This window comes from Stenella coeruleoalba, assembly GCF_951394435.1.
Source record: "Stenella coeruleoalba genome assembly, chromosome: 4".
Taxonomy (NCBI): domain Eukaryota; kingdom Metazoa; phylum Chordata; class Mammalia; order Artiodactyla; family Delphinidae; genus Stenella; species Stenella coeruleoalba.
The window spans coordinates 146,070,099-146,093,779 of NC_137149.1; the positions used below are offsets into that span (position 1 = coordinate 146,070,099).

Below are 23,681 nucleotides of genomic sequence, written 5' to 3' on the forward strand. Positions count from 1 at the left end.
ATTAGTTTTCTGGTAGCATCTTTAGGATTCTGTATGTATAGTATCATGTCAGTTGCAAACAGTGACAGCTTTACTTCTTCTTTTCCAATTTGGATTCCTTTTATTTCATTTCCTTCTCTGATTGCTGTGGCTAAAACTTCCAAAACTATGTTGAATAAGAGTGGTGAGAGTGGGCAACCTTATCTTGCTCCTGATCTTAGTGCAAATGCTTTCAGTTTTCCACCATTGAGGATGATATTGGCTGTGGGTTTGTCATATATGGCCTTTATTATGTTGAGGAAAGTTCCCTCTATGCCTACTTTCTGCAGGGTTTTTATCATTAATGGGTGTTGAATTTTGTCGAAAGTTTCCTCTGCACCTATTGAGATGATCATATGGTTTTTCTCCTTCAATTTGTTAATATGGTATATCACGCTGATTGATTTGCATATATTGAAGAATCCTTGCATTCCTGGAATGAACCCCACTTAATCATGGTGTATGATCCTTTTAATGTGGTGTTGGATTCTGTTTGCTAGTATTTTGTTGAGGATTTTTGCATCTATGTTCATCAGTGATATTGGCCTGTAGTTTTCTTTCTTTGTGACATCCTTGTCTGGTTTTGGTATCAGGGTGATGGTGGCCTCGTAGAATGAGTTTGGGAGTGTTCCTCCCTCTGCTATATTTTGGAAGAGTTTGAGAAGGATAGGTGTTAGCTCTTCTCTAAATGTTTGATAGAATTCGCCTGTGAAGCCATCTGGTCCTTGGCTTTTGCGTGTTGGAAGCTTTTTAATCACAGTTTCAATTTCAGTGCTTGTGATTGGTCTGTTCATATTTTCTATTTCTTCCTGATTCAGTCGTGGCAGGTTGTGCATTTCTAAGAATTTGTCCATTTCTTCCATGTTGTCCATTTTATTGGCATAGAGTTGCTTGTAGTAATCTCTCATGATCCTTTGTATTTCTGCAGTGTCAGTTGTTACTTCTCCTTTTTCATTTCTAATTCTATTGATTTGAGTCTTCTCCCTTTTTTTCTTGATGAGTCTGGCTAATGGTTTATCAATTTTGTTTATCTTCTCAGAGAACCAGCTTTTAGTTTTATTGATCTTTGCTATCATTTCCTTCATTTCTTTTTCATTTATTTCTGATCTGATCTTTATGATTTCTTTCCTTCTGCTAAGTTTGGACCTGGTTTGCTAAGTTTGGACGTGGACCTGGGTGCTGGTTGTGTAGGCTTCCTGGTGGAAGGGACTAGTGCCTGTGTTCTGGAGGATGAGGCTGGATCTTGTCTTTCTGGTGGGCAGGTCCACATCTGGTTGTGTGTTTTGGGGTGTCTGTGGACTTATTATGATTTTAGGCAGCCTCTCTGCTAATGGGTGGGGTTGTATTCCTGTCTTGCTAGTTGTTTGGTATAGGGTGTCCGGCACTGTAGCTTGCTGGTCGTTGAGTGAAGCTGGGTGCTGGTGTTGAGATGGAGATCTCTGGGAGATTTTCGCCATTTGATATTATGTGGAGCTGGGAGGTCTCTTATGGACCAGTGTCCTGAAGTTGGCTCTCCCACCTCAGAGGCACAGCACTGACTCCTGGCTGCTGCACCAAGAGCCTTTTATCCACACGGCTCAGAATAAAAGGGAGAAAAAGTAGAAAGAAAGAAACAAAGAGAGAAAGAAAGAAAGAAAGAAAGAAAGAAAGAAAGAAAGAAAGAAAGAAAGAAAGGATAAAATAAAATAAAGTAAGATAAAATAAAATAAAGTTATTAGAATAAAAAATAATTATTAAGAAAAAGCTTTTTTAAAAAGAAAAAAGGACAGATAAAACCCTAGGACAAATGGTGAACACAAAGCTATACAGACAAAATCTCACACAGAAGCATACACATACACACTTACAAAAGGAGGAAAAGGGGAAAAAATAGTAAATCTTGCTCTCAAAGTCCACCTGCTCAATTTGGGATGATTCGTTGCCTATTCAGGTATTCCACAGATGCAGGTACATCAAGTTGATTGTGGAGCTTTAATCCGCTGCTCCTGAGGCTGCTGGGAGAGATTTCCCTTTCTCTTTGTTCGCACAGGTCCCGGGACTCAGCTTCGGATTTGGCCCCGCCTCTGCCTGCAGGTCACAGGAGGGCGTCTGTTCTTCGCTCAGACAGGACGGGGTTAATGGAGCCGCTGATTCGGGGGCTCTGGCTCACTCAGGCCGGGGGGAGGGAGGGGCACGGAGTGCGGGGCGGGCCTGCGGCGGCAGAGGCGGCGTGACGTTGCAGCAGCGTGAGGCGCCGGCCGGCGTGACGTTGCAGCAGCGTGAGGCGCCGGGCGGCGTGACGTTGCAGCAGCCTGAGGCGCCGGCCGGCATGATATTGCACCAGCCTGAGGCGAGCCGTGCGTTCTCCCGGGGAAGTTGTCCCTGGGTCCCGGGACCCTGGCAGTGGCGGGCTGCACAGGCTCCCCGGAAGGGGGTTGTGGAGAGTGACCTGTGCTCGCACACAGGCTTCTTGGTGCCGGCAGCAGCAGCCTTAGCGTCTCCCGCCCGTCTCTGGGGTCCACGCTGTTAGCCGCGGCTCGCGCCCGTCTCTGCAGCTCCTTTAAGCAGCGCTCTGAATCCCTTCCAGGTACGTGGGGACTTTCTTGCCTTTGGGGAGGTCTGAGGTCTTCTGCCAGCGTTCAGTAGGTGTTCTGTAGGAGTTGTTCCACGTGTAGATGTATTTTTGATGTATCTGTGGGGAGGAGGGTGATCTCCGCGTCTTACTCTTCCGCCATCTTCCCCCGCGCTCCCGAAGGTGGGTAAATTTTAGAGCTCTGGTGTACACCATTGTACCTGTAGTTAACAGTACTGTATTGTGCACCTAAAACTTTGTCAAGAGGGTAGATGTCATGCTAAGTGTTCTTACTACAACAACAGTGATAAAAAATGGTAGTTAAACAATGGGGGAAAAGGAGAGCTGGCCTCTTGTTTCATCTCTGAGAAGCAGGGGAAAGTTCTCTAATGAGGAAGGCATTTGGGGAAATGGGTGGCTTAGGGGCATCTCGGGCAGTATTGTCACTCAGCAAAATGTCCACAGCTATTAAAAAATGTGTTTTGTTTAAAACATTACACATTTTTTATATGACAAGAAAATTTTTTTAAAAAGAAAGAAAAGCTCTCAGAAGACCATTTCTGTAGTTTGCAAATTGTCTTTGTGTCCTTGCCCATTTATCCCTATGATGCATTCATCCTTTTAGAATTGGTTGCAGGAATTCTTTTCATATTAAAAGGTACTTGTCTGTCAAAAAAAAACAGAAAAGAAAATGTGAAAATTCATCTTCCTTAAAAGTAAACTATGCATGACCAACAAAATGAAAAACTAAATTAAAATAGAAGTACCTGTGTGAAATGATATACTTACATTAAATTCAACAAAGAATTGGTATTCAGAATATAGGAAAGATGTTTTAAAACGGTAAAAATACCCACAAACCGATAGAAAAATAGTCAGGTTTTATGACTAAAATATTTGTGTAGGTTGACATATGCATAAAACTGCCCATCTAACTTGATATTCTAAGACATGAAACTAAAAGCAACACTGATTTAATTTTCACACCATAATGATGGCGCACACACACAAAGTCTAACAGTACCAAGCATTGGACAGGATGCAGAAGAGTGGACCCTCTTGCATTGCTACCCTGGTGACAGGATTAACTGGTAAAAGCAATCTGGAAAGTGATTCTGAAATATTTATAAAGTTGGAAAATGAACCAATTTTACCAGCCATCAATTCTGCTTCTAGTGAAAGCAAGCTTACATTGGCATCAGGAGTTGAAATATGATGCTATCCATTCCAATATTCTATGTGTTATCTGCTAATCATTATTTTTCTGGTTTCTTCTCATTTTTGAGACTTGACAACATTTGTGGTTGATATTTCCAGTCGTTTCCTTACATGACCGTCCATTAAACATTGCTGTTTAGTATTATTTCATTTTCCCCACATTAATAAATCATTTCTAGCAAACTGTACTGAGCCTTTAAAAATATCTTTATGTACCACCAAATACAAAAGCTCTGCATTCATAATGCAATTTTGATTCAGTATTGCATTTATTCTCAAATTGTAACTATAGATGACAGGTACTATATCCACCTCACTGGGTTGCACAGAGACATACCACAGATTTCAAAAATCTATTAGCACAGCTTTACTAAACAAATCTGATATGGTTCACTTAGGCTTACTCAAAGCTTGTTGCAAGGCTCTGCTTGTTATAAATCATACCAGGAAACTTCACAGTTATCATTGGCTCCTGATAAAAATTGACACCAGTTAGAGAAATTACACGTCTTTAACAACCTGGAACTAAAACAAATAATTTCAAAGCTAACCCATTCTGGAAGCAAATATATATTTTCTTTCACATCTACTTTGTCAGCTTAAGAGAAAACGTTTGTAGCTCACATTATCCTGCAGAACTAGCCTGAATCTTGTCTCCAAGTCCATTTGCACTTTTAGATTTAAACAAACTGCAATAAATGCATGTTGATTTAAGTAGGAATGAATATTTTTATTTACAGCTTTACCTAAAATCTCTTCAAGACAGTTTTGAAAGTGAGAGATATGTATGTGACCATTATTTCTTAAATTATCATATTCTGATCATATTTATACCTCAAAAGTGGTTAGGGCTTCCCTGGAGGCGCAGTGGTTGAGAGTCCGCCTGCCGATGCAGGGGACGCAGGTTTGTGCCCCGGTCCGGGAGTATCCCACATGCCGCAGAGCGGATGGGCCCGTGAGCCATGGCCGCTGAGCCTGCGCGTCCGGAGCCTGTGCTCCGCCACGGGAGAGGCCACAGCAGTGAGAGGCCCGCGTACCGCAAAAAAAAAAAAAAAAAAAAAAAGGGGGGGGGTTAAGTTTATTGACTATTTACCTTGTCGGCTTGCACCAAAAATCTTTTCTTTTTTGACATTGGGGAACATTTTAGGTAACATTGAACTGTCCATTGATGATACTTGGCAAGTTTCAGCTATAAAATTATCTGGATCACATGTGTAAGATCCTTGATTATCTTTCCAACTGTTGCTACAATCATTACTTCCCTCAGGTTTTCTATTTCTTCCTGGTCCAATTCTGATAATTTATTATTTCTGAGAAAATTTCTCATTTCATTTATGATGCTTTTAGAAGTACATTGGCATAAATTGAATGGAATTGTATAAATTTTATAATTTCATTCTGGCTATAATCTTGTTGTTGATCTAGCTATTTATAATACTTTATTTTGATTATGAAATTGTTAATGCATCATAAAACACTTTTAATATTGAAAACCTTATATATTTTAACATGTTCCTTAGGACTTTAGGATAAATATTTAACACTGTTTACAATGTGAGGAAATATTCCACTTTACCAACAAATAAAAAAAGAAAACTAATGACCCAGAGATTATCATACTAAGTGAAGTGGATTAGATAGAGAAAGACAAATATCATATGATATCACCTATATGTGGAATCTAAAAAATGATACAAATGAACTTATTTACAAAACAGAAATAGACTCACAGACATAGAAAACAAACTTATGATTACGAAAGGGGAGGGGAGGGATAAATTAGGAGTTTGGGATTAACACATAAACACTACTATATATAAAATAGATAAGCAACAAGGACCTACTGTATAGCACAGGGAACTCTACTCAGTATCTTGTAATAACCTATAATGGAAAAAAGAACTAATGAAAATCAGTTCAATTTCAATAAGCCCGATTTCTACCATTTGTTGAATTTCTTGTTCTATCCATGGTAGTGGCTGTCTTCAGTCATTTGGTGCTTCTTACCCATTGTCTCACTTGATTTTGCCCCTCAGACCTCTGACAAAAATTTGAGGGTACTGGGCGGAAAGGTAGTGCATTCTAGTTGATGTGTATTCTGGATTTTTTTAATGGAAAATAAGATTGGGGGGTTGCAGGTACTGGGGGGTGCTTCACTATCTGTTAACAGATGGGGATGCTACCCATACCCCCCATGTATGGCAGGCTACAGGAGACATTGTCCATTCTCCCCAACAAATCACACAGCTACCCACTGTGTGTGGTGCACACGTGTAACACTGCTGTCAGGATAGAGGTAGGTGGGGAGAGAATATGCAGGGTTTGACTCTCCAGGAATCATACTGTATATACTTTAATACTCCTGATCTCGAGAACTTTTCTCTCTCTTATATCTACACCTTCTTATGAAAAGGACTACTGGTGCCTCTGGCACACACTGCTAGTGATCAATCTAATATCCATTCTCACTTTCTTCATTACTACTAGAAACTATAAAAACTTCAATTTAGTTTGGACAGGCCATGTGTAAATCTAAACAGAGAAAATGAAAACTATATTTCACAGACTCTCTTTTGAGAGAGATTGCTGTCGGACAAACTTTTGGCCAAAGAACTGTACAGAAAAGGGAAAGGCTGCTTAAAATGCCAGCTGGGGGCTTCCCTGGTGGCGCAGTGGTTGAGAGTCCACCTGCCGATGCAGGGGACACGGGTTCGTGCCCCGGTCCAGGAAGATCCCACATGCCCCGGAGCGGCTGGGCCCGTGAGCCATGGCCGCTGAGCCTGCGCGTCCGTAGCCTGTGCTCCGCAACGGGAGAGGCCACAACGGTGAGAGACCCACGTACCGCCAAAAAAAAAAAAAAAAAAGAAAAAAAGAATGTCAGCTGGTATAGGCTTATCCCCTTTTTCATTTGCAGATGGTCCCCAACTTTAAAATAGTTTGACTTAGCAACTGTTTTGACTTTAGGCTGATGTGAAAGAGATACACATTCAGTGACAACTGTACTTCTGATTTTGAATTTTGATCTTTTCCCTGGCTAGCAATAAGTGGTAGGAAACTCTCTCCTGATGCCGGGAGGTGACAGTGAGCCCCAGCTCCCAGGCAGCCACACCATCACAGGGTAAACAATGGATGCACTTACAACCATTCTGTACCTAGACAACCACTCTGATTTTCACTGTCAGTACTGTATTGAATCAGTTACATACGATATTCCACACTTTATTATAAAATACATTCTGTGTTAGATGATAGTGCCCAGCTGTAGGAAAAGGTAAGTGTTCTGAGCTCATGTAAGTTCAGCTAGGATAAGCTATGATATTCAGGAAGCTGGATGTATTAAGTGTATTTTTAAGTTACAATAGTTTCAACTTACAGTGGGTTTCTCAGGATGTAATCCCATTGTGGACTGTGGAAGGTCTGTACTTTCCTTTTTTGAACTCCTGTGATGTGCTCTTGATTCCCGGAGATAGAGGTACATTCCTGAGCCTATGAGGAAAAGACACAACAGCAGTAACAGTTGAACAAAAAACTTAAGAAACCTCCCACAATAATGACACCCTGGGACCCTACCTGAAATTCTTATTTGGAAAAAAAGAAAATAAAAACCTCATCTATTTAAGCTGTTATTGGTTCAGTTTTCCAGGAGTTGTATCAAACCGACTGAACTACAAATTTTATAGTTCCATACACAGTTATTTAAAAGTGGTTTTATTAAGGTTTAATTGATGTAAATTGAACTGCACATAGTTAAAATGTGCATTTCGATGTTTAGTACATATTAAACCATCACTACAGCCGAGATAATGAACGCATCTGTCACCCCCAAAAGTTTGCTCACATTTGTATTTCCACCTACTGCTTCACGGTCTCCATCCCAAGATTACGGCTGTTCTTCTTTATGTCACTATATTTTAGTGTAGATGGGCCCATAAATGCTTTCCAAAGGCATTGTACAATGTTACATTCTCATATGCGTATATCGGCGGTTGAATTACCTCACATCTTAGTTGGTATGGTGAGCCCTTTAAACTTTAGACTTGCAGTTGAAATATTTTGCCCATTTTTAATTGGATTGTTTGTTTTCTCATTACTGAATATTAAAAGTCCTTTGTATATTCTAGATAAAAATCCTTTATCAAGTGTCAAATTTGCAAAGTTTTCTTCTACTCTGTTGCATAGCTTTATCATTTTAACAATGTCTTTTCAAAAAGTAGCAGGTTTTAGTTTAGTTAAATTCCAAATTACCATTTTTTTCTTTTATTAATCATGTATTTGGTGCTATATTAACACATCCTTTCCTTAAATCATGCTCACAAAGATTTTCTCCTATGTTTTCTTCTAGAAGTTTTAAAGTTTGGGGTTTACATTTAGGTCTAGGATCCATTTTGATTTAAATTTTCTATGAGGTATAAGGTATGGATCAAAGTTCATTCTTCAGTATATGGAAATCTAACTTTCCCTGAACTATTTATTGATAAGAAATTTTCCTTTGAAATTTCTTCGTCCATTGTCAAAGATCAGTTGACAATAGTTGTGTGAATCTATTTCTGTACTCTCTATACTATCCAATTGATCTACTAAGATTTTTCACTGGGATTGCCTGAACCTATAAATCCATTTGAGAAGAATCCCTCACATATCTCTGCACTGTGAACTTTAGTTCCTGCAGCCGTTTGGACTTTCAGCTTCAATCTTCTTAATTTAGAGCAGTTACAAGAGTCTGGATTTCTCCTTCCTTTCCATGAGCAATTCTATGGTTTATCTTCTGTTTTATTCTCTCAGTGAATATTATCCTTTATTTTCTAATGTCCATTATCTCGACATTTGTTTATGTATATTGTCTATTTTGTTATTGTTTCAAGTGGGAAGATAAATTTGGTCCCTGATAGTCTATATTAATTATGCATACTCTTCTCTCAAGCCCTTACCACTTTGATTTTACTATTCAATAATATGCAATTTATTTTCTTTATTCCCGATATCCCTCAAAATTTCTTGTCCACTAAGAATTTCATTTCCAGCTTTCCACAGAAGCCTTAGGTATTCAAAAATATGTTTTTTCTATCAACACTACACATTTAGGTAGGCAGGGGGAAGCTGAGTTATATGCTCAGCCCATCATCTAGAAATAGGTTTTTATGCAAGATAAGTAATTCAAGGCCAGAAAACAAATCTAGCTTTTTAAGTTTTCAAAGCCCAAACAGTAAAATGAGAAGTATATTTTATATCATTCTGCTTTTGTGATTTTATTATGATTTATTATTATTATTTGATTTAAAAATCCCAGCAAAGTGAATAACTTTTTACTGTATATTGCAAAACCCAATGTTGGCAAAAGAGAATATTTTTTAGTTCCGTATTTGCTACTAATTACCTCTGTGATATTGGGTGATTGCCTTACCCTCTTGGTTTCTTTCTGTCTGTGGGGATGAAATGGTTACTGAATTTCTATTCAGTACTGCTGGCGATTTTCTAGCAGGCAGTGATTGACAAGCATCCTGTGGGTGAGTTCTGCCTGGCTTTCTGTGATTCAACTCTAAGACATTTTCCTTCATATAGCTATAGATTTGGTGTTTTAAATGAGAACTCGGACACATTCAAAGTTTCTTCACACCAGGTTTATGGTTTCGTTCACTTTTTTTCAGCTTATCTGATCCATTACTTTTCCCTTTCAAGCTCTTACTGTCTTCAAAGGACTTGTTATTTAATTTTGCCCAAGAAGAATTGAACTCAAGATATTACTTCTCCAAGGAGACACTTGAAGTCTTATTTCTCACTGAGGCATATCAAAGATTGATCTCTGTTAGAGGGATTTCACGTATCGGTTGGAGAAAAGTTAGTTTGGAATTAGAGTATCTTCCCAGAAGTCAATGAAATCATGCTGTATGGATAAGTGTTTACTTACATGCAATATGACTCTTTCCCACTGGGAGTGCAGAAATCGGGGTTGACATTAAGTGTTGTACTATTCTGTGCTCTTAGTTTCATGAATATTAAGTTAATTTTGAACTAAATAAGTCAATAGGTAATTAAAAAATCTAGAGAGATATCGATATCAAAATACTTCAGGAAAGAGAAAAACATTAACAAAACAGGAAAACAATAATAAGTTAATAAATAGGGAGGGTGAACAAAATGGAATCAGCAGGAGGTAATCTATAAGAAGAAATTAAGTTAAGCTTTGTTTAAGGTGCTTGGTGATTGTCATACACATCTTTACAATAAGAAAAAGTTGGAGAAACCAAAAAACAGTGACTTTTCTCGGACTCAGGGAAATCAATTTGCAGTGAAGACCTTCCAGATGAAAATAGGAAGAAACTGGCACATCCTGGGAGAAATATCTCCCAGGATATTGATCTCCTCACCTGGAATTGAAGCTACTGGAGCCCTAAGGAGGGGGGAACACTAAACTGGTAATTTTGATGGTTGTTGGAGGTTGTATATAGATTACTATGAGGGTGAGAAACTTCTGGGGGGACTTTGTCTTCAAGGGACCCCACACTTTTGTTTATTTATCTCTAGGAACCTCACCAGGTTCTCATGGTAAAGAGCTAAGGAAGATCCCTTGTTGGCTCTGATAGGTAGAAAGGAAGGTAATCGTTGTGAAATCTACCAAAAGTTTTCTCTATAGAAAAGGCCTGAATTCAAGTGAAAGGATTTTGCCAAAGTTTTACAACAGCTGGGGAAAGGGAATTCCTTCCAGCCAAACCCTTTTAGCCTTCCTGTTACAACTAAAAGGGAAAAAGTAGTCAACAGGGGTCAGGGCTTCAAGGGAATGGACCTTGATCACTGTGCCCAGGGAAAAGAGTAGAGGTCAGTGGAAAACACAGAGCAACATGATAACACTGAAGAAATACTTATGAAAGTCATAGCCTTGATTCACAGGGCCGCGTAAGCACTGTGATTTAATTCAGAGATTACAGAATAATCTCCTTTCACATCCCTGTCACCACACTAACAGGCTGTCAGTATAACACTGCATTACAGCTGGAAAGGCTGTACAACAGAGACCCCTTCTGAGGAGGAGTGCTTCTAGAAGACAAAGCTAAGCTACATGACAAAATAAGGACACCAGAGGAAACCACAGCACAAAGCAACACAGCCTAACACCTGGCCAGGTTTTCAGAAAATCTTGCACTAAAAGGCCTGTTTAACTCAGTTCCTGTTACCAGTGTCAAAGAAAACCAGAGCTGCATAATAGTTAAAATGATAAAATACAGATTATATTTAGGACCAACATGATAGAGGGAATGAGACTTCAGAATACAAAAAAACTCAGCTTTGAATACAACAAGGAAAAGTAGAAATTTATAGCCAGGCAGCTGGTTGGTGGATGGAAAGTTACTAAGAGGAAATATCAAGTATATGGCTAAACCTAACAGGGTCCTTGTTGAAGGCAGTCCAGGGTAATCAGATACCACCAGAGGGATGGTGGGGATGATGAAGAATTTGGTCAGATATTGGGGGTGGGGGATTCTGGCTAAACTTGACAAGATTCTTGTTAAAACTGGGCAATGGAAGTCCAAAATATAGACCTAGTTGGGAAGAGAATTCAGAGAAGCCTGACTAAAGTTTGGCTAAGGAAAGACCCATGATCACTAGATACATATGCCCAGTTTTCAACACAAAATTAGAAGACAAGCTAGAACACAAGAATATGAAGAGAACATGAGAACCAGACTCAGATATGGCAGATTTTGGAATCAGACCAGGAAATTAAAATGACTAAGATCAATACACTAAATAATGGAAAACAGAACATGCAAGAACAAATGCATAATGTAAGCATAAAGATAGAAACTCTAAGACAGGATCAAAGGGAAGTGCTAGAAATTAAAAACACAGTCAAATGAAGAAATGCCTTTGATGCCCTAAGCAACAGCTTTCACATGGCTGGAGAAAGAATCAGTGAGCTGGAAAGTAGATCGATAGAAACATCGCAAACTGGAATTCAAAGAGATAAATACATGAATAAAAGAGAACATCCAAGAACTGTGGGACTATATCAAAAGGTATAATATGTGTGGGATAGGAATGCCAGAAGGAGAAAAAAAGAAGAAATATTTGGAGTAATTGAACAACAAGCCACAGATTCAAGAAGGACAGAAAACATCAAGCAGAATAAATACCAAAACAAACAAACTAAACAAAAACCACCAAAGAGTAAAACAACTAGGTGTACTCAAACAGTAGGAAAACAAATGCAAAGATTGTAAAATCCAGGTCCAAAAATAAAGCACCTTAAATATAGAGGAATGAGGATAAGAATTACTTATCCTATAAGAATTCTTATATCCTATAAGTAATTCTTACTTATCCTATAAGAATTACTTATAGACCCCTCCTTCGAAACTAGGAGAACAGGCTGAAACATTTAATGTGTTGAAAGAAAAAACCACCAAACTAGAATTTTCTACTCAGTAAAATTAGCCTACAAAGTGAGGTAAAATAATTTCTTTTTCAAACAAAATATAATGAAGGAATTCATCTTCAGCAGACCTGCCCCACAAGAAATCTTGATAGAAATTCTTCAGGCAGAAGAAAAATGACAAAGGTCAGAAACTTGGGTAAATAAGGAGAGCACTGGAGAAGCCAAAACTGGATATAAAAAGATTTCTTTTTCTTATTTGATCCCAAAGACAACTCTTTGTTTAAGGCAATAATAGTACTACTGTATAGGTGGTTATAGGGCACAGATAAGTAAAGCAAATGTCAGTAATGTCACCTGGGATGGGAGGAAGGAACTGGAAATACTCTGGTGAAAAGCACCTGCAGTATAGGTGATACAGTGCTATTTGAATGTGGATTTAGATTAGTTTAAAATCTTCACTATAAACTCTGGGACAGCACCAAAAAATTTTCAAAGTACAGTTGATATGCTAAGAGAGGACCTAAAATGCTATCATATAAAAAGGACAAATATAACCCGTAGAAAACACAAATATGGCAGATATTAGTCTAACTACATCAACAGTTGCTTTAAAATGAATGGTCTAATTACACCAAACAAAAGATAGACGTTGTTAGAGTCTATAAAATAAAACACAAGCTCCAATTATATATTGTCTACAAGAAACCCACTTTAAATATGTAGACTTGATAGGGTAAAGAAAAGTCATGGAAAAATATTTACCATGAGAACAATCAAAAAAAGCTGGAGTATCTGTATTAATTTCAGACATATCAGACTTCAGAAGATGGAGGATGACCAGCAATAAATGGGCCATTACACAATGATTAAGATGTCAGTTCTCCAAAAATACATCACAATCCTAGACGTTTATGCACCTGGCAGCACAGCTTCAAAACAGGAGGCCAAATTGATAGGAGAGAGACATATCCACTGTTAAAGTTGGAAACGTCTACATTTCTCATCAGTATTGTTAGATCAAGGAGGCAGAAAAATCATTTAAGGTGCACATGACCCAAACAGCAACCAACATTATCTAATATGAATTTATGGGAAAAATCAATAGAATTAATAAGCCTTTAGTCAGGCTAACAAGGAAAATGAGAAAGATACGCATTAGCAATGTTAGAAATGACAGAGAGGTCATTAATAGTGATCTCATGAACAGTTAAAGGGTTATAAAGGAATACTTTGAACAACTCTATGCCTGCAAATTTGGTAACTTAGATGAGATGGACCAAATAATTTCTTGAAAGACACAATCTACCAAAACTCATACAAGGAGAAATCGATACCCTGAATAGCTCTGGAGAAGTCTGGCTCCTGGCCAAATAATCTAGTGTAATTTTTCAAGCCTGACCATAGACAATTACAAAGGCTCTACCTGGCAGGTCTCAGGGGAAAGGAAAGCTGGCCTTTCTACTTGATGCAGAGACAATGAATTGCAGTTTCTGGAGAGAAACTCAAGGGTTCAGGCCCTGCTGGCCAGCCATGCTCTTATATTTCCTGCTTTCTCCCTCCAGCCTCAGGGTCCATAAAACCATAGGAGCCTTTGGTTTTGTCTCCCATGACAATGAGCTGACCCCCCGCCCCAACCCCCGTTCTGATGAACCAGTGCACTGACTCATGGCGGAAAATGGAACTTGGAGTAGGCGTTTCTTCTGGGTTTAGCCTCATGCTTACAATATCACACACGGTCAGGGATTAAAAGCTTCACTCTTACCTACTTTCATTTTGGCATGTTGTTGCTATTTTTTTAACAATTTTTTAAATTGAAATATAGTTAATTTACAATGTTGTGTTAGTTTTAGGCATACTATTATGATAAGAATCACAGACGTTTAATTCCTTCTATTGATGGGCACATGGCGATTTTCTCATTCGGGGCAATTATAAACAATGGCGCTATGAATATTTTTTCCATGTCTCTTGGCACACGCCTGCATGCATTTCTCCAGGACATATTCCTAGGAATGGAATTGCTATCACATGAGTTATTTATATATGCAAATTTACCAGATCCCCAGACAGAATCTAGCTCTTTACAGAGTAGGTATACCTATTTATACTCCTAATGGCAGTGTTTAAGAAAGTGTATTGCTCTACATTATCACCAAAAATAGTATTGTAAGGTTTTCATTGTTTTTCTGATTTGTGTATCTACACCTTACTTCCTTCTCTTTCCTCACCATGTCCTACCACATAAAATCTTTCACTGTATCCTTTTGGAATTCAACGATCCATTAACAGCAAATAGTTCTACATCCTCAATCTTCTTGAGTATTCTTTTCACCTGGCTTTCTCTCAAGAGGAGATTCCTGTTCATTTCTGGAGTGATGGCATTTTTCTGCCACAACACTTTGGCCTCTGGTCTTGGATATAGCCATGTTTTTTGTTCCTAATTACTTACAATTTTCAGATCAATTTCCTCCACCCACACTAAAAAAAAAATCTAATCTCCTATCATCAGATTAATCTATGAATCTGTTATTTATCATCCCATCTCTCAATACCTGGTCATTCCCTGGAATTTCTAAATGAATTGAACTTCTGTTCAAAGTATTGTCTAATTCCAAAATTAGTTCTTGTCTATTTCAGTGTACATATAGTCTTTCCAACAACTCGAATTTAGTTCCATAAATTCCTCCACTCAACACCAGAATCACCACTGAAGTGTCATCATTACTTATAATTGCAATGCCTTATATAGTCACAATTTCATGCATAAGTCCCTAGCCACTATCTCTTAGCTTTCCAGGTTTGTTTATGTGCTCCCTAATTCAACCAGGATGTCCAAATCATTGGCCATCCCACAATTTTATGCTTTTTCACCACTGGCGGTGCTTTTCACCGTTCTCATCCTACTTCAGTTCGTGGTCAATCATTATAACTATTCCCTTGCATCTACCCTTGAATTCTAGGCACCTGCCTCACCTTTTCCTACTATTGGCTAAACAATAACCATGATTTAATTCAATCTCTGATTTCTTTTATCTTGCAACCCAATGTTACTCTTTGTGATTAAAGAAAATGTGCATACCTATTTAAATACATGATCGAAAAGAAAAATAGCGTTCTTAATGCTTCTGGAGAACAGCACTATATTTATCTAATCCATTTATTTTCCTAATGTCCTAGAGTATCATTTCACACTTTATTTGCTCTCCTAAAACCTTCTACATTCTCTACCCCATCTACACTCTTATGTAAAGACCATGCTTCTGACTTCACTGGGAAAATTGAGGCACACAAAAGAATATGGACACTCTCTCTGGGACATCTGTTCACATACAAGCATCTGTACACATTTGAAGAAACTTTCTGCCCTTTGTGAGAAATGAACTCTTTGTTTACCTTATGCCCATTGTTCAGTCCATGTCCTTGATCCCCTCTTCTCTTCCTTGTTCAGGCATTGCTCCAACATTATTCTCTTCTCTACATCATTGAAAACTTCTCCCTCTAATTGATTATTTCAATCAGCATAGAAAACTATATATTTTTAAGTTTTTCCTATCTTAAGTAAAACTTTTTGACCCTTCTCTAAAGTCCTTGGTCTCCTTTGCAGCAAAACTGTGTGCGAAATAGTTGTCAACATTCACTGCCTTGAAATGAGCATTTCACATTCTCTCCCAGGTTGAGGATTTACCCTTGCCATTTAGCCAAAACTGCTCTTCTTGCCGAGGTCACCAGTGTACTTAACGTGTTACACAAAACTGCAGTACCTATAGCTGCCATTTGACACAATTAACACTCTCTCCTCTTTGATACTCTTTCTTTACTTGGCTTATAGCTTAGCCTGCCCCCTTGGATTTCCTCCTGCCTCATTGGCTGTTCTCCATGAGTCTTCTTTGCATCTTTCCCTCTCTTCTATAAGACTTTTACTACTGGAGTACCTTAAGAATATCACTTCTTGGTTCTCTTCTCTGCCTAAACCCACCCTATAATAATCTGATCCTATGTAATGGCATTAGACATAATATACAAGATCACGTCATCAACTCAGACTCACATGAGTCAGAAATATTATTCTTTTAAATAATCTTTAAATTATATGTTTGCCTGTGTTTTCTTGTCCTCGAGGAGAAACTTGATCCATGTTAAATAGTCTTATCCTCCATTATAGGAAGCAAGGATTACCAGCACTCCTCTGAATACATGGCTACTTCAGGGAAATTATATTCACAAATACCAGGGGTCAAATCCAGGCTGCATTAATAACTGCATGGCCATAGTCGATTTTGTTAATTTCTCTGAACCTTCATATCTATCCATATATATTTTGGCAAATAACAGTGATTTTGCAGAGTTTATTGTGAGAATACAAACAATGTATATATAGTAACTAACATACACATATGTCACATATAGTGGGTACCAAATAAATTACTCATTGATATAGCAAGTGCTACTGTTACTATTATTGTTAATTAAAATTGTAATTTAAACTAAATAAACCAGTTATCATTGTCATGTACTGTTTGAATATTTGTAGAGAATACCTACATAGAAGGCAAAGTGTGGGAGTGAGAACAAGAGACAGAGAGGGAGACAGAGACCAGGAGTCTGGGGTAGGAGCAGGGAGGAAGAGAGAGAAGGAAAGTGTATGGTTATATAAATATTTAATAGAATCTTAAAGTGATCTATTATACTTAGACATTTGGTGAGTAATTTTCTTCTCTTTTGGGTTTCTGATATTACAAATCTAACATGGAGACATAAAGTAGATTAAGAGGTTAGAATATAAGATTTACAAAAGAAAGTAAAGAAATGGAAACATTTTAACCTGTTTATAAAAAAATACCTCCTGCCCTACACCTGAAAAAGTACAGCTCACAGATTTATTCTTCATGTTCGCTGAGAGCAAAATAAGAAAAAGAGATTTAAGAAATAGTGGGAGAACTTTGGAATAACCACAAAGATATGTTTCCTGAATGTAAGTGGTGGTAAAAAATGAAACAGCAATTTGAAGAAAGTTGCGGCTGCTCTTTCCCTGTAGAGTCTTGAAATATGATGGATAATCACATATTAAGGTAGTTTAGAGGCTTCTTGGAAGGTAGAAGACACATAAGATGACCTCCCTGAGGTTCTTTTAATTTAATTCTGTTCTTCAAGGCCACAAAATTATAACCATGTTCCAAGAACAAAATGGCCATTTAACGATACATCTTAGGAGTCCTTGCCACAACCCAAAAAGCTGCCTCGTACAATGATTTAAATTTTATCTACAAATATTGTCATGCATAAGATTTGCACTATAGTATCCTAAAGAATTTGTTTTGACTCAGGATAATCCTAAACAATAAAAATTTAAGTGTACTATTTAATTAAGCTATCAGAGTTTCATTTTTCTCATTTATAAAATGGAACTAGTAATCACATAACCGATCTAAGGATTTAATAAATTAAATAATATGAATCAAACTAGCACTATGCCTAATGAGCAGTAGTTTCTTAATACTAAGTTATGGGCGTTCTCAATGCAAAAACAAAAACGGGGTAAACTGAGAATGGACAAGCTCATGATAACATTTTGCAAGAACCCCCGTAAGTTTTATTAAGCACAGTCAAGGAAAAGTGATCCAATGTAAAGTTGAGTAGTTAAAAAGCAAAATTGTCTACTTTTGTTATCATTTCATGTGACCTTGATTTTTTACTTCCAATATTTGGCATTAGAAGCATTTTTTTTTTTTTTTTGCGGTACACGGGGCTCTCACTGTTGTGGCCTGTCCCGTTGCGGAGCACAGGCTCCGGACACGCAGGCTCAGCGGCCATGGCTCACGGGCCCAGCCGCTCCGCGGCATGTGGGATCCTCCCGGACCGGGGCATGAACCCACGTCCCCTGCATCGGCAGGCGGACTCTCAACCACTGCACCACCAGGGAAGCCCTCATCAGTTGTTTTCACGGTCTGGATTTTTGCCTTTTATAGAAAGCAAATGACTCTACTTAACCCCAGCTTAACACTGTAAAGTGTGTTCAGTAGTTATTGAAGTTGTTATAAGATATGAATGTGTTAATATTTGTGATGCATTACAGTGTCTGGCACATAGCAAGCCTTAAATGTGTGTTTTTTTTTAATTGATATACCAGCACAGTAATCATACTATAGAGTGTTATATTGCAAGAAACCTAGCCATCTAACAAAATATGTATATATGTGTTTATGTCTGTTTAAAGCAAGACATAGATGTTTTGGGAGTATTAAAATTTCACAGAATATGATAATCATTCTAATGAAAATTCATCCTATCAGATGAGCTAAGGGGTGTTTAGAAAAATAAATCTAATTCAGGAAAAATAATTTTAGATCTTAATTACTAATAAAATTTACTCCTATAAGGTTAAAACTCACAACTACACATTAAATCACCAAATTTATTATGAGTAACTTAGAATTTTAAAAAGTTATTCTTTATTTCAACTTTATATTTGTATATGACATGTCTATTGTTGCCAAGGAACTGGTGACAATCGGTAGTCAACCTAACATTTCTGGAGAGAGATTAGGCAATAATAATAGTAGTGAGTGAAATTTCTTGCATGAATTATCTGCTATATACTTAAAAGAAACCTTGTATGCTTGATTCAGTTTGATACTCATAACAGCTTTATGAGACAGGTACTATGGATTTTTATTATTTTTCATTCTATGTAGGAGGAGACTAAGGCGCAGAAAGATAAATAGTTCAAGGCAAAGGAGCTAGTAATGGCAGAGCTGGGATTCAACGTAGATTTTCCTTTTCTAGCATCAAAACTCTCAGCCACTAGACCAATCTGACAGTAAAGCTCCTGGGAGACACAGCTCCTGGTTGCTGTCATGGTTCCCATCCACTGTAAGGATGGCGCCATCTACGCTGCAGTTCCCAGACTGTGTGCCGAGGTGCCTGGGTTCTAACAGCAAACCCACGCAGTTGCAGTGGAGCATCTTACATTTTCAAAGGAAACAAAGTAACGCTCAACAGCACTACTCAACATTAGACATCTCATGATACTTTAGGGTTAAGCATAATTCACCCTGTATTACTTTTCATGACATCATGTCTTTGCAAATCTGAGTTTGCAGGAGTTCCTGTGTTAAAAACCAAGTACACGATCACCATGGAACAGAATTTGAAGGTCTAATGCCAAGAGTATATATCCAGTCACAAGATATTGTGGTTATTTAAGAATGAAATTAAGATTTTCTGTTTCTATTTTATGTATATCAATCTAAGTTTGGGTAAACTATTTCACTGCAATTGAATGGCGTATTTTTTGAAAGAGGGGCACCATGAAGAAAAGAATCTTGATACACTAAGGACTGTGGGAGCTGAGAAAGTTTGGGAACCCCTGGTCTACAACAGGAATGCTGCTCCCAAGAATACTGATCCCAGGAATAATGATCCTAGGTGTCAGAATTGCTTTGTTCTGTTCATATCCAGGGAGAACGTTCTTGCCCATTTCTGCTATTTTTCACCCAGACCACGGGGTATATCTTAAAAGCTCTCTCACTATCTGACCACTTCCTTCAGTTTTTGGTCTGCCCCCCTTGAGCGATAATATCTCAGTGAATGTCTAAAGGAAAACAAACAGTGAAACAACAGCAAAGTTTCTGGCCTTCTCTTTTTAATTTCCTCATCATTTGAGCCTCTTTGAGGTTCCTGAAGTAAACCAGCAAGATGCAGTGGCACAACTCTATTCTATTAAATAAAGGGATTTTATTACTGCAAGCACTGAAAAAGGCTCATGGGAGGTAGACAGAGCAGCAATTCAAATACAATTTTGGACAAATACAATTTTATTTGGTAAAAAATGCCTTCGATTTGCAGTAATTTTAGTCTGCATATTTCATCATGTAGGCCTCTTTGCAACGTGTTCTGATATCAGGAAGCAGAGTAAATGAGACTTCTTGACAGTGGACAGAACTCCCACTCTGCCTCTGGGGTCCACTTCTGATGTCCCTGTGATCTGATCTCCCAGTCAGTCCAACTGATTACCCTTGCTGCTCCCCACTCTTGAGTTCCGATGGATCCAGTCTTAAAAAATACCTTGGTGGTATTATCACTATCCTATGTCCAAATACATACCTGAAACCTATACAATAACTCCCCTACAAACGAACGAGTTCCATTCCGAGAGCACGTTCCTAAGTCCAATTTGTTCCTAAGTCCAACAAAGTTAGCCTATATACCCAACTAACACAATCAGCTATATAGTATTGTACTGTAATAGGTTTACAAGTCTTTTCACACAAATAATACGTAAAAAACAAACATGGAAAGTAAAGAAAACATTTTTAATCTTACAGTACAATACCTTGAAAAGTACTAGTTACATCACTGCTGATTTTATGCTTGCTTCTGGACATCCTGGGCTTGAAATAAAGATAATGTACTACTCTACTGTATACAGTACTGTACGCAAAAGCACAAACACTTGTAGAGGATGCACACACATGACAATGTACACCAGACAGGTGAACTAACACGTGATAGGACATGACAACGCACATTCGCATCTTTGAAAGTTCACAACTTGAAAGTTCGTACGTAGGGCACTTACTGTAGATCAAAGCTAGCAAATGGAAAAAGAGGAAATGATTCTAAAACTGTAAGAGATAGATATATAACTGTCTATTTACCTATTTGCTAGGTAAAGCTGAGATAATTTTAATGGCACAATGCCAGATATCAGAAATATTTCCTAAACTTTGGGCAAATCAAAAGACAGTGATTCCAAATATTTGATTTTTTTTAGGAATTCCAGAAACTTCAATGAGTTGTGACTGCAACCATCAAAATGCATAGCACAGGGAGGTCAGCTCGGTGCTTTGTGGCCACCTAGAGGGGTGGGATAGGGAGGGTGGAAGGGAGACGCAAGAGGGAGGGGATACGGGGATATATGTATATGTATAGCTGACTCACTTTGTTGTACAGCAGAAACTAACACACCTTTGTAAAGCAATTATACTCCAATGAAGATGTTAAAAAAAAAAAGAAAATGGAGCTCAAAGCCAACCCAGGGGTCCAGGTTGGTAAGCAATGCTCATCTGGCACACCTCTCTTGGCCTTTTCCCTCTGCACAGAATCATTTCTGTCAAAGGTAAACTTGACTCCATTCATGTAAGGTTAGCAAAGACCTCAAGGTAGTTTTGATTTGTCCACCTTTAAGCTATTCCAATAATTCTTTGGATTAGGAAGGGTCTTTGCTGTCAATGAGAAAAGTTGAAAGGAGCTCTTTCATTTCTTTCTATTTTTCTCGGCAACAAAGAAATTGACTACCCCAGATGATTGATTTAACTCTTAAAAACAGAGGGAAAAAAATGAAGATTTCAACTTACAATTCTCTTCTCTCTTGAACTCTACACAATGTATCTTCCTAATTAATATTTTAAATGTCTTTAAATCCATATATTTTAATCCATCCTTAAATACAAGCTGTTTGATTTCCCCTCTTCTGTCTAGCAAACTCTGCAAGGACAACTTTCTCAAAAATATTATAGCATTTTCTAGAATTGATCCTAATGACATGGCCATTAAGTGAGAAGAATCCAAGTGAAAAGCATAAGAATTTGCACCTCTGGTCAGCTTCACACATTTTGTTCCTCTCCTCCACCTGTGGTAACCACCAATCTCTTGTCTGTATCTGTGAGTTCATTTTTATTTTTTTAAACAACTTGACTTATTGTGATGATCATTTCACAGTATATACAAATACCTAATCATTATGTCATACACCTGAAAATTAATATAATTTATATGTCAATTACATCTCATTTAAAGAAAGAAGCCTCGGAAACTATTTGACACCACAAGGTACCCAATAGCCCTAAGTATCCTTGCCCATGAGAGGTAACAGTTGGTTCAGTTTGGAAAATTAAGACAGTTTCATTAAAGTGCTAAGGAAGTGGCACAAAATGTGGGAATTTTAAGGGGGGGGCATAAAACTTTATGATATTGAGGAAAACTTTTCTAAAAGTAGGTCATTTCAGTAAATCTTACTCATGTCTTATTGGACAGATATGGTGCCACTAAACTATTATCACAAGTGAGAATGGGATTGGTTAGAATAATGTTTTTCCTCTGGAAAATCTTGTCCACCAGGAGAGAGATAAATGAAATCATGGTTCCCCTAAGAAAGAGAGATGGAAATAGGTAGAGCTAGAGATATGAGAGAGATGGTATTAGTGGGGTAGCCAGCCAATCTCTGGCTTATCTACCTCATAACATATTTTAAACTTCTCAATTTATACATGTCTTGTACTCCCAGTAAGCTAGTGCTGATAGGGCCATAGCACCACATCTCTGTGACCAATTTGTCCCATTTTCATTAGGAAACTTTCTAAAGAGAGTTCATTCATTCTTTTTCGTCTTGATTTCCTATTGCCACTGGATTTCTCTATTCATAGAGTCCCTAGACAGTTTTTACTTCTGTACCGTGGAGATTCACGCTTTGCCGTTTATTTAACCTATAGCCCTCTTTTCAAGAAAAATATTTTTATCCCTTTGTGTTCACAATCGCCTTAGCTAATTTCCAGCCGAGAGTATTCTTCAGGTCCTGGTGTCTGGTCCCAGGAGTACAGTTTTCTTGCCAAGTGATCTTCTTAAGACCTTGTCTTACTCCACCTTTGGAATTTACCAGACTTCAAGTATAGTAACGACACTGTATTACATACTTGCAAGTTGCTAAGAGAGTAGACCGTAAAAGTTCTCACTGCAAAAATGGTAACTATTTGTGGTGATGAATGTGTGAATTATCCTTAATTTCCCAATATGTAAGTATATCAAACCATCCCTTTGTACACCTTAAACTTACACACAGTCTTAATTACATCTCAATAAAGCTGGAAAAAATTACTAATGGGATGTTGTCTCAATAGCTGCCATAAAGTTTCAACTACTTTTCATTATCAAGACTTGAGTAAAAAGTTAATACATTCCCAAAGCTTATTTGCATTGTCTCAAGTCATCTAGGTTTTACAACTGGCAAAGTCTAGGAAATCACCCAGAAAGAAAAATGCACATCTGTTTGTTTCTTCATTTAACATTGGCTTTGTCATCATATTCTAGTACAGCTTAGCATTCCAAACTCAGATTGTTCTCAGGCCCAGCCTCATTTCTGTAAACAGGAGGAGGGGCAGGAAGGGCAGAGAGCGGTGATCAGAGTTGAGGTTTTCTTTTCTTGAGTTGTTTTATACAGTACTGTTACAGCACGAAGATTCTCTAAAGTCTGGCAAGTAAGACAGCTTTCTTTTTACTAATGTAACTGATTATAGCAAAGCGGGAGGGATTGTGTTCATCTCAGTGAAGCAGATTCACAGCAGCCTGGTGTCAGCCTGACAGCCCTTTAATGGACATTGTCAGATGTCACCAGTGCAGTGCTGGCACCAGCCACGGAAGCAGCATAGCAGGCCCTGCAGGCAGCTCTGAACGCCTTTAAAACACTGAACTCTTAGCTGGGGAGTTTGCTGGCCTTTAGAATGAATTTTATCAAAGATAAGCAGAGTC

The 23,681-nt window shown here is 38.1% G+C and overlaps 1 long non-coding RNA gene across 1 annotated transcript in view; it reads left to right on the forward strand.

The window, feature by feature from the left end:
- The first annotated feature begins 2,292 nt into the window (after positions 1 to 2,292).
- LOC307186170 overlaps positions 2,293 to 23,681 on the forward strand; it is a 220,796-nt gene continuing 199,407 nt past the window's right edge. The window contains exon 1 of the long non-coding RNA XR_013828261.1: positions 2,293 to 2,584. This is a non-coding gene — a long non-coding RNA (uncharacterized lncRNA). The remainder of the gene's footprint in view (positions 2,585 to 23,681) is intronic.